At 30.0% G+C, this 16,647-nt stretch overlaps 1 long non-coding RNA gene across 1 annotated transcript in view; it reads left to right on the top strand.

Annotated features, from left to right (window-relative positions):
- Positions 1–1,515: 1,515 nt before the first annotated feature.
- Positions 1,516–16,647, top strand: part of LOC129980555 (uncharacterized) — a 41,970-nt gene continuing 26,838 nt past the window's right edge. Inside the window, exon 1 of the long non-coding RNA XR_008785249.1 lies at positions 1,516–1,557. This is a non-coding gene — a long non-coding RNA (uncharacterized LOC129980555). The remainder of the gene's footprint in view (positions 1,558–16,647) is intronic.

The raw sequence follows: 16,647 nt of genomic DNA, 5'->3' as shown, positions 1-16,647 counted from the left end.
TGCACCATGCTCGGAATTTTTTTTTCGGCTTTATAATTTGTGTTCAAAGAAACATGCATTCATTCAGTTTGAAATTAAATTAATTGGAAGAACATTGAGAACATGTGCTGCTCTTTCCAAATATAAGGTTCGCTCTCAAAATCTAACAATACCACGTTTTTTTATTTTTTATTTTTTTCCTTATGGCCTTTTCATAAATTTGCTAAAAATGGGAAGGCCATAAAAAAATAAGAAGAAACATCATTTCAAAGTCTCAACGACAAAACAAGAAGAAACATTTTATTTCATGTAAATGACTTGAAGTCCACACAATGCTCATAGAATTTTATGTGCTAATTATCTAAATGCTTTTATCATTACTCTTTTAATTTAACTATTCCAATGATTATAAAGCTCTGTTATTTGAAAAAGGCTTCAGGATTCTCGTTTTGCGATTTCTTCTGTGAAATAACAATATAGAAGAAAAAAAAGCTAAAGGATTAACGTGTAAACTTTTTTTCCTGAAGAGCATTTGCAACAGAGGGGGGAAATAAAGCAGCATGAATAAAATGCAGTAAATGAAACCAAGTCAGACTCACGTGTTGCATGTTAAATGAGCCAATTTCATCCTGAAATACATTGTGTATCTAGAAAATGTGCAGTAGATTACAATAGAGGATTTAGAATACGCAATAAAATGGCAGACGGCTTGCACAGTTGAATTTCTTCTGATATCATGACTTCATTCACCTATAGAGAAACACTATTCTTACATAATTTTTGTTTAATATTGATAATTAAATATCTTAATACCTATAAAATGTTTAATTTTTTAAAAATATTTATAAATTTACTTTTACTTTTTTTAATTTTTCAAGCATTATCAAAATGTAATACAGAAAATCCGCTCTTATTGAATAGAAACCGAAAAAAAAAAGTGAAAATGAAAGAAAATATCAAACTAGATTTCAGCTGCTTCTAGAAGAGTGATACATTCGGAGTTTGAAGGCTTTTTATGAGATCGTCATATTAATATATTCAGTATTAATCAACTATAAAATATAAAATAAAATGAATTGCACTAAAAATATGCTAGATATATGCTAGTTATATAACTAAAAATATGCTTGTTATATAATTGCAAAAATTAAAATTTCAGACACTGTAAATAAAAAAAAAAAAACATTGATCTAAATGAACGTCGAGCTCTCTATGAGGCATCTAATAGCCATGTCTTACTAATGTTTCATTTTTCAATAAAAGGCGGAAAATTTAATACCAGAATTCTGCTACCATTTCTCTTTGCTACGCCACTGGCTTTGAGACTAAACACAGAGCCCAGATGAGTGGCAGGGGAAGGAGCGTCAGAGGAACAGTGGTTCTGTTGTTGCTACTGAAAAGACCTGTTGATTGAGTGAGCGCCGCGGAGCAACTCTTTCACTCCAGACTGATGAAAGGGGTCAACGACACGAGGGATGATGCCAAGTGCCCGGATGTATATAAGACGGACGTCTTCATCGCATTCAGACTTGTCTGCTTGAAATCCCAGAGACTTTTAATGGAAGCTACGGGATGTAGGTGAGTTTGGTTTGCTCCTTTTTCTGCCCATCTGATAAAATGTCCCTCCGATCGATGGAAGCCTTTTTTTAGCCTTCTTCCTCTTCTTTTTTTCTCAGCGGATATTTATAGAGTTCCGGGACAGTCACACTTTCCGTATCAAGGAAATGATATCGAAGAAATGTCACTCACATTTCCGATCAGAAAAGAAATGAATTCGGACCCCCGACTTGAATTCATCTCGTCTATAGATAATTTAACCACCTCATTTCGTGTGCTTCTCAACCCTGAATGAATGCTTTAATTTTAAGACTATTTATTTTGAGCGAAAGAATTTTATCATTCTTATCGCATCCTTATTGCAACAGATCTGTAAAAAGAAATGAGTGATCCCCAATATGCCATTGAAAAAGATAGGAAGATTATTTTTTTGTGCAAATCAGTTTTGGTTTTCTTATGCTAGTAGTAGGATGTAAATATTTTATTCCATACTTTGAATTATATAACAAGGTTTCTTTTTTCTACACGTTTTGTGCATTAAGAATGTTAAATATTTACAAGAAATAATGTTTTTATTGAACAAAAATATTTTAATTAATTCGTAAATATTCATTTCCACCATTTGTGGATGCAAATAATGGCACATGGAAAACAAAATTTCGACAACAGTTCGTTCTATGCAAAGCAATGACATAAACTATCTCCCCCTCTCCATCATCTAGTGAGTATATATGAATCTTTAAGATAATCATTAGAAAAGTCAGTTTTAAGGTTATGACTCATTAACTCACTAACTGCGATGTTGCAAAAAATTATTATATAAATAATACAACTTTATTTCAAAGCATGAAGTAAAGAGATAAAAAATATAAGATAAAATATTAAAGTGCATGACTTCTTTTGATACTGAATCAATCAAGGAGTGTTTTGCTTCCGTTAGAGATGAATTTATTTTTCCATAATTCCAGCATTCTTTGCTATTTAGTTGTAAAAACTGACCACCATTAAAAATATTCTTTCAATTAAATAACGAATATTCCAATTAAAAACTATTCAAAAATATAATTTTTTAATAATTTAAATTTAGAAATTAATTTAATTTTTGTATTAAGTTATATTCTTTGTTTATTGATTATTTCTGTTAACCTAATTATGTAAAGTTTACTAAAGACTTTTTCTGATTTTTTTCACTGAATTTTCGAATTTTTTTATTTGCTTTTTTTATTGAAAAGCGAATCAAAAAGTAAATTGCCTCAAACATAGGGTTATACATGGAAAATTAAGATAGATCAACACTAATTTAGGATTTCTTTTTTTTTTTTTTCCTTATTGAAGCATGCAGTTATATGCTTAGGTTCATCTGTATACTTTTGCTGAAATTGATTCCATTCATCAATCGCTGACGAAGAAATTTTTTTGTCTGTTTTTATTAAAATGCTATGACCTGATAACACTTGATTCGAAGAAGAAATATTTTATTTAGTTAATGACTTTTAAAACAATATTCACTATGTTTTTCTGTTCCATATGATTGTTGTTGTTGTTGTGTTTATTATTATTATTTCTCATATTTTTAAAACAGTTACTCATTTTATTTGACTTTTTTAATCAGTGTTTCTCTCAAGAATGTTGTTAAGTGAAATTACAATGCTTGTTTTTTTGTTTTGTTTTTTTTTTGTTTCTCTTCTGTAAATTTAGAAACAGTTATAATAACATAATGTGACTAACAAAGCAATAGAGTAGACTATTTATGTCTCGAATGAAACTGCGTACTGTTTTATCAAGAAGAAACAATTAATTGAATGGAAAGGTTTTAGTTTGTGATTATATCATAGAGTGTGTTTTAATAGATTAGATTTTCCTTACACAATTTTTGCAAGGTAAGAAATATTAAGGAAGTAAAGATTGCTTGTAGAAGATCAGTTTGTTCAGTTACTCTAATTTTTAGCAGAAAAAGTATCTTACAATTAAAAAAATAGTTTTTTAATAAGAATATTTTTTTAAATATTTGAAAAATCCTACTAGCATGTTGATATAAATTATGCCAATTGGTTAAAATATATTTAAAAATATTAATTAGAATTAATAATTTGAATTCAGCATTTTAGGTTCTATTTATTATAATTTTTCAAAGATAAAAAAAATTATTTCAAAAAGGGTTAAAAAAAATCTTTATCAGTTCCTAAAATAAAAAATAATCCACAAGTTTTAATTCAAATTCTTCTCTATATTTGTATCTGTTTTCTAAGGTAAGATCAACTGAGTCACTTTATTATTTCTGAAAATTGCCTTAGAAAATTTTTCTGTCAAATATTAAGTATTTTTTACTCATTTAAGTGCAGCGCTTATGATGCAAGAAGCTTTAAACCAAATTCGACAATGATATTTTTAGAACCAGCTTCAATATTGGCTGTATAAATTGTTAAAAAAAATGCAATAACAATTCTTTTGGAATTATAATTGTTCTCCCCACCACCACCACCACCATAAAAAACAAAAAACATGACTATTTATAAATATAGCAAATTCTATAATAAATATAATATAGAAGATGTATCAGGTAATGCTCATATTCAAATATAAGACTTACCTCTTAAAAATTGATATAGGTTATATAGGAGCATTGAAATTATGCAATCAGATATATCCATGATACATACAATCAATAACTATCGTTATCTAACGCGGTTGCAATGGAAAAGTAATTTTTAATAGTGTAATGAATGTTAGTAGCAATATATCATACTAAGTAACTAATTCCATTACTTGCCAGTTTCTGACACAATATCACGGACATTAGCTTCGATGCGCAATGTGAGCATCACAGGAGAAATCGTCGCTGATAAACGGACTACATGCATCCTATCTTTGAATTACATTCACAATTATGTTTTACGAAATATTTTTTTTTTCGTTCTATATAAAACATGACAATAGACAGTTCGTTTATGAAGATCTGTCAAAGGAAATTTCCTTTCATCTTTGAGAAAATGACGAGAAATTTTGCCAAAATATACCGCAAACTTAACATATTTTGTTTCAACTGGATTTTTAACCAACTGTAGATAATTTCGAAATTATTTTTTTCATGAATATTTCTCTATCTTCCTGTAATTCATGAGTCAAAGGGTAAAAGTGAATTATAGTGTGCGTTCCGATGGGTTGAAATATTGGCGACAAACTCGGGAGCACATTATTCTTCACTTTATCCAGTCAAAGTTCTAGACAGACGATTGCTAATTGCCAATTATCTTTTATGATTCCACCCAGAAGTTTCCCTCTGAAAAAAAGCAGTTTATTGTCTTAAAAATAAAGTTTGGTTGCCTTTGTTTTGACATGTATTTTACATCAAAGTGCAAATGGAATAAAGGAGAATTCCAAAGTTTTATATGCCTTCCAAAATTATATAATCCGTCAAAATAAAAAATAAAATAGTTGTTGAAAAATTAAAAAATAGATAGTATCATCGATTGAGAAGTCTGGAATTATTCTTGTCGAGTTGTTCGATATTCTTCATAACCACAAGAATTATTTTAAATTTTGCAGGGGGCTTTTTTACCAACTTGTTTTATAATTTAATTTACAATAAAAAGCATATAGAATCTTAGTACCGGATTTTATTTTGAAGAATTAAATATTTTTCCTTACTGTTTGAGACTTAGGGATGAAGGCAGCATTTCCAGTCAAAAGAACATCATATGAAGCAGCAAATTTTTAAGCAGCTAAAGAGCGGAAATAAAAATTTTGAGTGACATTAGCCAGGATGTTAAGCAATTTTTCGTAATTTTTAATTACGAAATGCATTTAATTTTGTGTGCATTCTAAACATAGTGTAGAAGGCATATAAAACTGTGGAGCATCAATTTTAAATAGTATAATAAAAATTACCGTCGCTTGACCTCTAGTGCACAGATAATGCGAAGTACAAACTTGCGCCGGTAACAATAGACGTTTGCAGTAATAGTCCTTAGCGGTGTTGCTAAATTATATAGAATTATCATAGTAGATTTTTTATGCACACATCAGCGCCGCGGTGGCCTGGTGGTAAAGTCTCGGCTTTGGATCCGAAGAGCTTCAGATTCAAGACCGGATTCCAATGAAGAACCGTCGTGTAAGCGGGTATGGTTCAGTTAAATCCATCGGGGCCAAACGTTCTCTCATTGGTGTGGTGTGGAAATTGGATGCCAGCTCATGTGTTCTCCTCGTCATCTGACCGAAGTTCAAAATTATGAGCCGTCCCAAAATAACCCTAGTGTTGTTTTAAAACGGGATGTTAATATAACTAAACTAAACTAATTATGTTCATATCAATTTAATAGCTCATCATTTTTATATTCTTCTAACGATCTGCCGATGAACTGGACATCTTCTAATGTTAATATAGCGATCTCATTGATGTTCACTCAAGGTCTCCAGCAGAAGCTATCATTCGAGGGCGCGATGGCTTCGTGGCAAATTCTCAGCTTCAGGATCATATTAGATGCGTTAAGATTCGTATGTCCTCCGGCAGCAGCAGAGGATAAATTTGCCGTCCACTCAATTGGCATCCTTGTGATCTGGCCAGAATTCCAAAATTCATTTTACTGTAATCTTTCTGTAGCTTGCAAATGGGATTTGAATATGATTCAATAAACAAAACTAACTGAGTGTATCATTCTGGTTTCTTATGTCGCTTTTCTCACTAAAGTGCTTAACAGTAATTAAATGTCTTTGCTGAATCTGATTATATCAAGTTGGCTTCGCTATTTCAAAATTTTCGATGTCAATTCTAGTTTTCAGCAATATTCAAAATGCTCTAATTTGCATCACTCAAGAAGGTAGGTTTATTAGGAGTTCTGTTCTAAATTATTTTTCATTTTAAATAAAATTTTCATCTTTACTCACATAATTTTATCCATAATTTCAAATACAAAATGTATTTCTTTACTAACTTAATAATATTATTTCACATGTTATTTCATGTAATTTATGCCATGAGATAAAATTGAGGGAAACGTATCATTTCTATGTTGTTTTCTCTCAGTAGGCAAATGAATACACAGATATAGTACACTTATCCCTTTGTAGTAAACTCATAAGACTTATAGTTAATAGACTGAGTAGAACATTCTTTAAATTATGTTTTTGATTTACTTACTATGAAATAGCCTCCTTTTCATCTTTTATTGCTTATATAATAAAGCATATATTTTAGTTTATAGTTACATTTCCGTCACACATTTGAATATTATTAAATAATATGAGTGAACTATCTTTAGAATAAATAATAAAGAAACTAAATATCACAAATTTACTAGAGAAGTTTCAGTTTTCGATTAATTGTTTTATCATTCACTAATAAATACTTTTATTCACAAGTTACTTCTATATAATATGAGTTAAAATGAAGCCACATGGATAAACAAAAAACTATTTTCGTGTAATGTACGCTTCATTACTGCTATTTTTTTCTTTCATATTTATAATTATTATTTTCAAGTAATGCAACATTCATACGATTCTCCAAATAATGAACGCAATAAGGGTCCAGATTTTAAAATGAAATCTGCTTTGTAAGAATTGATGGCAATCTGAATACAATAACAAATATGAAAAGAATTATCTATTTTATATTGTAAAAATATTAATTATTTTCTTCAAAGAGTAAAATCAGTTTATTCTAAATAGTGTGTGTAATAATAATAATAATTATATATATATATATATATATATATATTATATATGTGTGTGTGTGTTATGAGGAAAAGAAATGTTTAAAGCTCCCGGTTTAAATCATGTGTATTCATTCAAGGAGATAAAAATGCGCTTTCTTACTTCATATTATTTAATTGGCTTATTTAATATTTAGTAATGAGTATTAAGTCAAAATTTCGCATAAGCTTTATTAATTATTGATTAATTTTCATTCAGTGGCACTTAAAGAAATGTCTTTTATCGGCGATGGTACTATTTCTGAAATTCAAGTCAGTTACAACATTAATTAAAATCATGTGGAACATTCCACAGAACAACATTACACCTTATTAAACTGTTTAAACCCAACCATAATATATTTAAAAATAATACGAAAAATTTATATTTAGATGTTTTATTCATTGCCTGTATAGTTTAAAGTCTTTCTATTGTTTTAAGAAGCTTGTAAATATACATTCTGCTATTAATCGTGAAGAGGCTGAACGTAATTTTATGTGTTTTGTTAGAGTTGCTAGTGATTCAAACTAGACAAAGATGGGTTAAAATCTAGGGTGACTCAAAATTGGTTTAAAATATTCAGTGATATAGCATACGAAACCAGCATGTTTGAATAGGAATTTAAGCCCTTTGAAATAGAAATGCAAGAATTAAACATTTGCTACTATATAAACTCTTTAATTTCTGCATCTTTGATAAATATTTCTTTACAGTAACAATTACTATAAATATTTAAAACTGCATCCGTCATATGCTTGGAAACATCGAATAACCGTCACGGTTGCATGTATGCAAGAAATTAGTAACATTTTTAAAGCTGTAGTCAATTTACACAGTCTAATAATTAAACTTTAATAATCCCATTTAAGTATTCGTCTTCGTTTTTTCAGGGTGGTTTCGTCAGCTTTGAATGAGTAGTATTTCACTGTAAATAAGGACACATCCATTTCAAAAACGGTTCGCCTAATACAATTAAAAGAATATTTTTGATTAAAAGAATAGGGTTTTTTTTTTTCTCGAAAAAACTATTGTTTTTAAACTCTTTTATACCACCACAAAAAACGAACTGAAGAATCTCAAGCTTCAATAAAAAAAAAAAAAAATGACTAGACGATAACTCGGAAAAAGTCTTTCCCTGTGAGGTTGATTCACGCATTCTCAGCAACGTGATTTTGAGTGCGAAACGCAAACGCAAATTCCGGTCGCGTAGATGAGGCGAGCTTCCATAAATCAACTGGGGACTCACTGGATGAGCGATGGACGCGCGGCCGATCGACTCATTATTCTCGCGAGCAGCATCTCGGAACGCCTAGTAACAGCGCAGGACGGGCCGGAGGACGCGGGCTCCATTGTGGACCACCGTAAACAAACACAACCACGTGCTTCTGCCGAGGAGGAACGGATGCTCCGGGCTGCAGCGATAAACAGAGCGGAGGAAAGAAATTCTGGCAAGTTGTGTGCAGGATATCTCTTAACCGGTAACATCGGGATCTCGCCGATGATTTGAATACAGGTTTCTAGGACTAACTCGACATGTTTCTATCTGTCGAAACCATAGCAAGCATAGGTTAATAAATAAGATTTTCTATCCATCGATCGCAATTAAATAAATAATTAAAGAAAGTCGTGCAGATTATTTAAAATTAAAGCACATATATTATCTTATATTTAAGAAAAGTAAAATTACCGTAAATATTATTGCCTTGAAGTTAAGCAAATTTGCGTGCGATGTCTGAATATTTATCTTTTTACAAAATTATCTCTGGATTATCTCTTGTATATTCATTAAGTATACAATGAAGATATATAACATTGTGCTAACATCGGCAGACGATACTTGATAAATTTTATGAACGTTGTGATCTTTCATTTTTTTTCCTTTGTATGTAATTTTTTTGTTTGCATTATTGCACTCATATATTATTGAAAGCTCTCTCGTTTATTTTTACATCTCTGAAGAAATCTGAGAAAAGTGCAGTTAAAATATGCCTATTAAACCAGAATCTTCTTTGAAAGGAAAGGGTTTTTCCTCCAGGAACCACAACGAATCAGAATTAATACAAATCAAAAATTTTATATCTGGCTCTTACTTTAACGCACTGTCCTTGTTTAAGTTTTTTTTTTTTTTTTTTTTTTAATGATTTGGTTTCGAAAACAAATTTTAGCTCTCATAATTTTTTTTTTTTTGTTTCAATCTCGCAGAATTCAAAATTGCATTCATTGTTTTAAAGCAAGATTATTAGGTTTCTAAAAATAGATCATCCTTTATCTGACCATGGAGTAAATCTATGAGGTTCTTCCAAAAATAGTCCTTATTTAGCTTCAAAATCAGATTTTAAATTAATGAACGAAATTAAATCTAAAATACACAAGCTTTATGTTAACCTTGTTTAAAAAAATGGTTGTAAAAGAAAGAAAATATTTGGTTTCCAAACGTACGAAAACTCCTTGATAATTTATAGGGATTTTGCCACTGAAACAGTTATCTCCAGATGTTTAACGTATTAATGTTATCAAAACGTTATTAGGCATTATTTATCGAGAGAAATTTCATTTTTTTTTATCTTCATTCTTTGGTGTTTTCTTTGTGATATCTTTCTATTTCTTATTCTTTGTAAACATTTGATAATTTGCAATATTTATTTTCGGCTCAAGTATTTTCAGAAAAGTCCGTATCACTTTCTTAATATTTGTGATGCATCCTAGTCATATTAAATATTAAAACTTTTAGAATGTTACATTTAATGATTACGTTATGTAATTTAACTGCTCTCAAAGGAGATAGATTTCGCTGTGGGAAAAGATAATATTGGAATTTTCTGGATTTTAAACGAGATATTTTTACCTCTATTATTACGCCCTATGCTATTACAGAACTGTACCTAATTCTTTAATTATGTTACAAAAGTGCCGAGTTATCTGTAGGCATCCATTTTTCTTTTTTCAACTTGATTAGACTTGTTTTTAAATATCTTTAACCCATTTTTTTTTTGTTCCATATCGATGTCCTTATGCAATTACATAAAACGATGCAAAAATCAAAAAGGAATTTGCTCTGACCTCGTTGCACATTTTAGAATAAAAAAACCATTTCTGCAGACCATTTTATTTAAATAAAAATCAATCGCACTATAAAGCATTAAGGCTTGGCAGTTGCTTGTGCAGTCTTACACAAATGCAAAGTTCGAACTCAATTGAGTTTAGTTTGGATTTAATTTGAAATTATATTAATATACTGAACCAACATAGTAATTAGAATTGGGTCTTTGCCATTCTTGAAGAATTAATGGAATCTAACTCTGTCATCCTCAAAGCTTTGATTCTAAAAGTCTGCGACTCCCAAAAATGTATTATTTTAATTATAAATAATTAGGAATAAAAAAAAGCTACTTTCTATTATATATCTCTTAAACGGCGTAATATGTATTTCTACATATCTTGGGACGAGAAAATGATTCATGAAATTAGAAATTTTCGTTTTAATTCTCGAATTTAGTGAGATAAACTATCATGTTGAGAATATTTTCTTCTGACACATACGAAGAACTCTTTGAAAAAACATTGATGTCAAATTAAAAAATATTTTAGAGAACATAAAGATACATCGAACCGATTTCTGTTTAATATCAAAATGAATTGACCTTAAGCATACAAAGAAAGGTACCAGAGTTTGAATCATTCTATTATTTTTTAATGTTTAATGATAGAGAAGACTTTTAATAAAAAAAGTAGTAGATTTTTTTTTATAACTCTTTGTCAAACATTATTAGCACAAAATATTTTGCTATTTTTCACGATGTTGCTAGATATTCCAAATGCCGTACAATAATTGCAAAACATCAGGCAATATGAAGCTAACTGGGAAGCATTATAATTAACTCTTAAAGGAAATCTCATTAAATTAGAAAAAAATGCCATTAATATTGCTTAATTGTTAAAATCAAGGAAACTGGTTGCTCAGTGATGGCCGCTGGTTCTCCAAATTGAACCATCGATTTCTTTAAGCTCAATTAAAGTATGTTTTGATTTCATTTTTACATAGAGATACAATTTACGAACTAAAATGTGAAATTTTATTCACAGTATTTGTTTTTCTTTTTTCCTCATTTCCTTTTACATGATAGAAAAATGTGTGACTTAAAGACCTAAACTTTATATTTTTAACCCTTACGCACTATTCAAGACTATTCTCCCCTCCTCACAGGCACTATTCAAGACGGTGTATCATTTTGATGCTTTATTTATTTATTTTTCAATTTTGATTGTTAAAAATGTCTACAAAATGGTATAGATTAATTTTTCGAGGAATTTAACTGAAAACAATTATATATTAACAGGGTTATGCATCAATGCTATTATTTTCTACAATACATATGCTACTATAATTCTTTGATTTGTTTTCATTTCAATTTATAAAGATTGCAATCGATTATAATTTCTAAAAATAATAATCTCACTTATATAAACAGCCGATTTTGTAACTTTTGGTCAACAACAATAACAAATTTCTCCTAAACCTATCTTTAAATTATTTTAGTAAAAAAATATATATATATATATATATATATATAATAAATTAGAGCCAAACAAGTTTTTTTTTCTGGGTATATAATAACATATTTTGAGGCTTCTTTTAAAATTGAGAAAATAATACATATTTCACTACTCTTGCTATTTGATTAATATTATGATATAACTAAATAATCCTATAATATATCTGAATGTAACATTCGTCTCTGAATTGCAACCACGTAAAAAAGACCCTTTCTCTAGAAAATGAAATCAGAAGGAAAATTTTTCCTTCCTGCAAAAGTAGTTATTCATTTTGCGTTCCAAATAAATAATAGAAATAAAGTAACAGTAACGCTCCGCTTTAGATGAATATCTAAATTCAACAATTCTCCCATTCATCTTCAAAGAAATCATTACTGGATGCATCGATCTGTATTAATATCTCATTTTTTACGATAAAAAGAATTGTTTAATTTCGTTTATTCTCATTTTTTATGTTATTAAAGCAGTTACGCTCTAAATGCCTTAGTAGTTGTTCTATAGCAATTGTAATAAAGAAAATGTTCGATTTTTAAAATCAAACCTGAAGTTTTGCTTTTAAGTAGGTATCGCTTTATATCCTCATTTCATTATGGTAACAGTTATCTTTTTAATTAAATTTCTGGAATTATCTTACCAGTTGTAGTTCTGTAATTCCAATAAATGAATCTTACATTTTTTCTATTTCTCGCGGTATTTGGTAAAAATAATGAAGCGTTACATTTAAGAAGTTACCTTTGCTTTCATTCAATTTAAAGGTGAATTTTTATGGTCAATTAATTATTTTTGTAAAAAATACTAACAATTTTCTTTATTTGAAAAATTCTCCGAAATTAAAATGCTGGTTGATTAAATTAGATCATTTTTCATATGTCAAGCCAATATCTTATATGTAAATTCTTCCAAAATTTTCCTGAATTTTCGAATTTGAAACTCTGACCTCACTTTCTTTCTCATTACTTTCAATGAAAACTTATGAATGACGCATGCTGAAATGAGATACAATACAAAAAAATAAAGTAACTTCAGAAATTTTCTTTCTTTTTCTTTTTTGCTCTATTTTTTTTTTCAAACTCTATCATATCAGAAAAAAATACACCATAATTAAACGGGGTTTTTTTCAACTAGATATTCAATTTCAACTAGATATGAAATCCAATAGATTGATTTTCAAGTTAGCGGCAAATTTCGTTTAAAGGGCACCTTTCAACGAATATTTGATGTCAATTTGTGTTTCTAGCAAATCTGACATCGCATTTCCTTTTATTAACAAAATAATAAATTTGAATGAAAACCTTTTACATATTCTTTGCAAAATTTTTGAAAGGAAGAATTCTTGCTCCTGTGCATCTACTGAAAAAGGAAAACAGAAGAAGATGCATGTATTATGCCATTTCTAAGTTGGCGAGGGCACGAAGTCAGCAATTATTTCTTTGGGTCTATTGCATCCTGTTCGGAGCTTGTGATGGCACATTTTGAATTCAAAGGACGCTGGACGAATTTCTTGGAAATATATTCATGAAAATCCTTTGAATATCAAAATGTTTTGTAATCTATTTTATTTTAAATGCCAATGCCAATTATTCTCGGAGGACATATTGGTTGTTTACCGAGCCGTTTAATGTGTGTGTGTATGTGTATTAGCCGTTTAATTTATATATATATATATATATATATATATATATATATATATATATATATATATATATATATATATATATATATATATATTGTTCAAAGCGAAGAAAACAAAGCTTTTCAGAGCTTCTGTTGGAAAACATTTACCAATTGTTATGTTAAAATTAAATCTATTTAGGTGTAGAGCATACGATGTCATTTTTCGATTCTTTTCAATTCTGGAAAAATTTATTTGGACACTTAATTTAAAAAAAAAAATCCTCGGACTTAGAACAAGATTTAGGATTATTTTCTTTTTTATTATACCAACCAGCCTTGAAGAAAGTACGTCGTACTAACTGAACCGTTTATAATACGACCTTCGTGAATGTCATTCAAAAATCTCGATTGAAACAAAAATTCGTTGGGACACTGAATTTTTAGGTTACGAAAGGTCCTCAAAAGTTTTAAAGAAATGTTAGATTGGTAAAATTTCTACTACATTACTTGCCTCTCAGCCTCAAAAATAAGCTCACAAATAACTCTACGATTTTAAAAAAATGTTAAATAACCAGAAAGTAACTTAATGGTAATATGCCTTTTTCTGAAACCCTTATATTTCTAGCTTTTCCTTTTCCTTTATATATCTAATGCCATGCATAATTTGATTTTTTTTCTTAATGTTAAATTCATGAAAGATGAAAATTATTTGAAATTTTTTATTGTAATAATTTTAATTATGATTCTATGTAACTAATGGGATGCATCGAACACGATTGTACATTTTTCATACTGCCGGAATCCTGGCAAAGGGGGAGCACATCTTCCCCGTGATCTAGACGACCCGGTTCGGGCATGGTTGTTCTTCGTCTGTGTTCTACTTGTGAGGTGTGTGAATGTGCCCCCCCCCCCTGTAAAAAGGGGTTGTGAAAGCGAATGTGATGCATGAAGTAGCTAAGTCATACTCTAGTCTACCCCTAGTTGGTGCTACTTAAAAATCAAGAGACACTCACTCGGCTTAAATCTCTGACAGATAACTGTCAGTGGGTTTGTAAAATACCATAAGTCACAACACACACACGTTTTTCATATTGATTAGTACTTATTATTCACATACAAGAACTTCTGGAAAGGTTTCTTGAAAACGCCACATACATCTCCATCTAGTCAATTGTTAGCTTTTTGAATGATACCCTGAATTCAGATTAATATTAATTCAAGATGATCTTCTAAGTACCGAATGACCCCCCCTATTAGGCTTCCGAATGGCTTTATTTTATTTACTATAGAATAAAGTAGCTAAGTTTCAATGAAAATGTCACTGCACACCCTCTTCTACATTACAATGAGACATCATGTTCTTTGTTCCCTAAAAAGAATTTCGAAATTAAATTGTCTCTTTGTATCTGAAGCCTAAAAAAATCCAAATTGATTTTCTCTCAGTAAATACTGCTAATGAAATTTCTTTGTTGAAAGCCTTTATTAATATCAATTATATTTGAAAGGGAAAAATAAATAAATAAATAAATTGAAGTAATACCCTTTTTAGGAAACATGACAAACTTAAAGAGGTTCTCAAGGTGTTTTTTCTTTGGGGGGGGGCTACATTATTTCACCATTCGTTCTAAATGGTATAGGGCACCTAGCAAAAATTTGGTATTGGTCACTTAGAGATTTTAACTTATTTTTATTAATTATAAAAAGATTTCAGCTTTAAGATCCCTAAATACTTTTAGCCCTTCTTTGCATGGTGATGAAAATTTCATTCATAACATTTAGTGAACAAAAAATTGTACAAAAAAAACAAACAGGTGCACTGTAAATTGGTTGTTGTTGGCAACTTGTTTCATGACTATTGTGTAATAATAATGGCTGTAAAAAAATCAAATATCACAATCATTATAGCGGGTTTGAACTTGTCATTACTCTGTTTGTTGTAGTTGGAAGAAACGTGCGATTTCTTGAATATTTTTCATAACGAATCTGAGTTTTTTTTTAACTTTTTTTTTTCTAATAAAAGCGATAATAAGTGGAGAAATTTAGAAGAGGAGGTACATTGAAGATTTTGTACTGAGCTTAACAGGTAATTTTGCATGATCATGCATATTTCTATCATACTCTTTTTTAATTATTTTATATTATATATTTTTACCAGGATTTTTGAAACATCTTTCCTTTAATTTAGAGCCTGAATTATATCACCCTGATTTATTTCACAAAAGATGATAAAATGATGTCGGTAAGGATTAATTACAATGATAAATGATGTCATAGGATTTTATAATTTAATTCATTGTAAAGTGCGATCCAGAATTAATTTAGAAATTTATTTGACACATTTTATAGATATATTCATTTATTTTTTAATAAATGAACGACCTTTTACAATTAATTTAAAATAATTCGCTTCGAACTTCCATCTCATTAAAAGTGTTGAATACTTCTCAAAACACAACAATCAGAAAATATTCAGCTCTTATATATAGAAATGTAACGCTTTGAGCTGTGGCTCAATGGGTGTCTTACATTTTCCCGCTGCTGCTGCACAGCAACTCGATTGAATCATTTCGTTCAATTTGATGCGCGATTCCGTATCGTGACCATAGATGGCTTCCCCAGGCACTTTCAGCATCGGTGGCTCGATGCTCAGGTATTGGGGACAGAGTGACCATTGCGTCTTTTTTGGTGGGCAATTAATCTCGCTGCTGTCAGATGGGCGCCGTTTTGCCATCGCCTGTGGAGCAGGTCGCCTGCTAATGAGGGGTTTCCTCTACTCGAGTGATACAAGCTCATCGGCGCCTCCACCTGATTAATGGACCTTTTGTTCCTCTCACCAGTGCGCATTTTAATGATAACCCACAGGACGAGTAAATCATTGGCATCGCCTCTTAACCTTTGCTCCGTCCCAAGCGATAAATCAACGGCAATTAAAAGGGAGTGATCAGCCTCACCGGGACTCCACTCTTTATTTTTTGAAAGAAATGCTACAAATCGAATTTCGAAAAGATATCATTCCGCATTCCTTCATGTTAGGTGAAATAAAGTGATCAGACGTCTTGTAAGAACCAGAGCAGTCAAGGCTTTTAAGAAGCTTTGTCCTGGTACCTCAAATCGGTCAGCTTCTGACGAAGAAGTGAATTGTACATATTAAAAAAAACGAATTTAATGAAGTCAACTTACCCGCATCATACACATAAAATACTTCTCACCAGTTTCATTTTGGAATCTACTCAGATATTGAAATGATTGCTT

This window comes from Argiope bruennichi, chromosome 8 (genome assembly GCF_947563725.1).
Source record: "Argiope bruennichi chromosome 8, qqArgBrue1.1, whole genome shotgun sequence".
Taxonomy (NCBI): Eukaryota; Metazoa; Arthropoda; class Arachnida; order Araneae; family Araneidae; genus Argiope; species Argiope bruennichi.
This window is presented reverse-complemented; position numbering and strand designations above follow the sequence as displayed.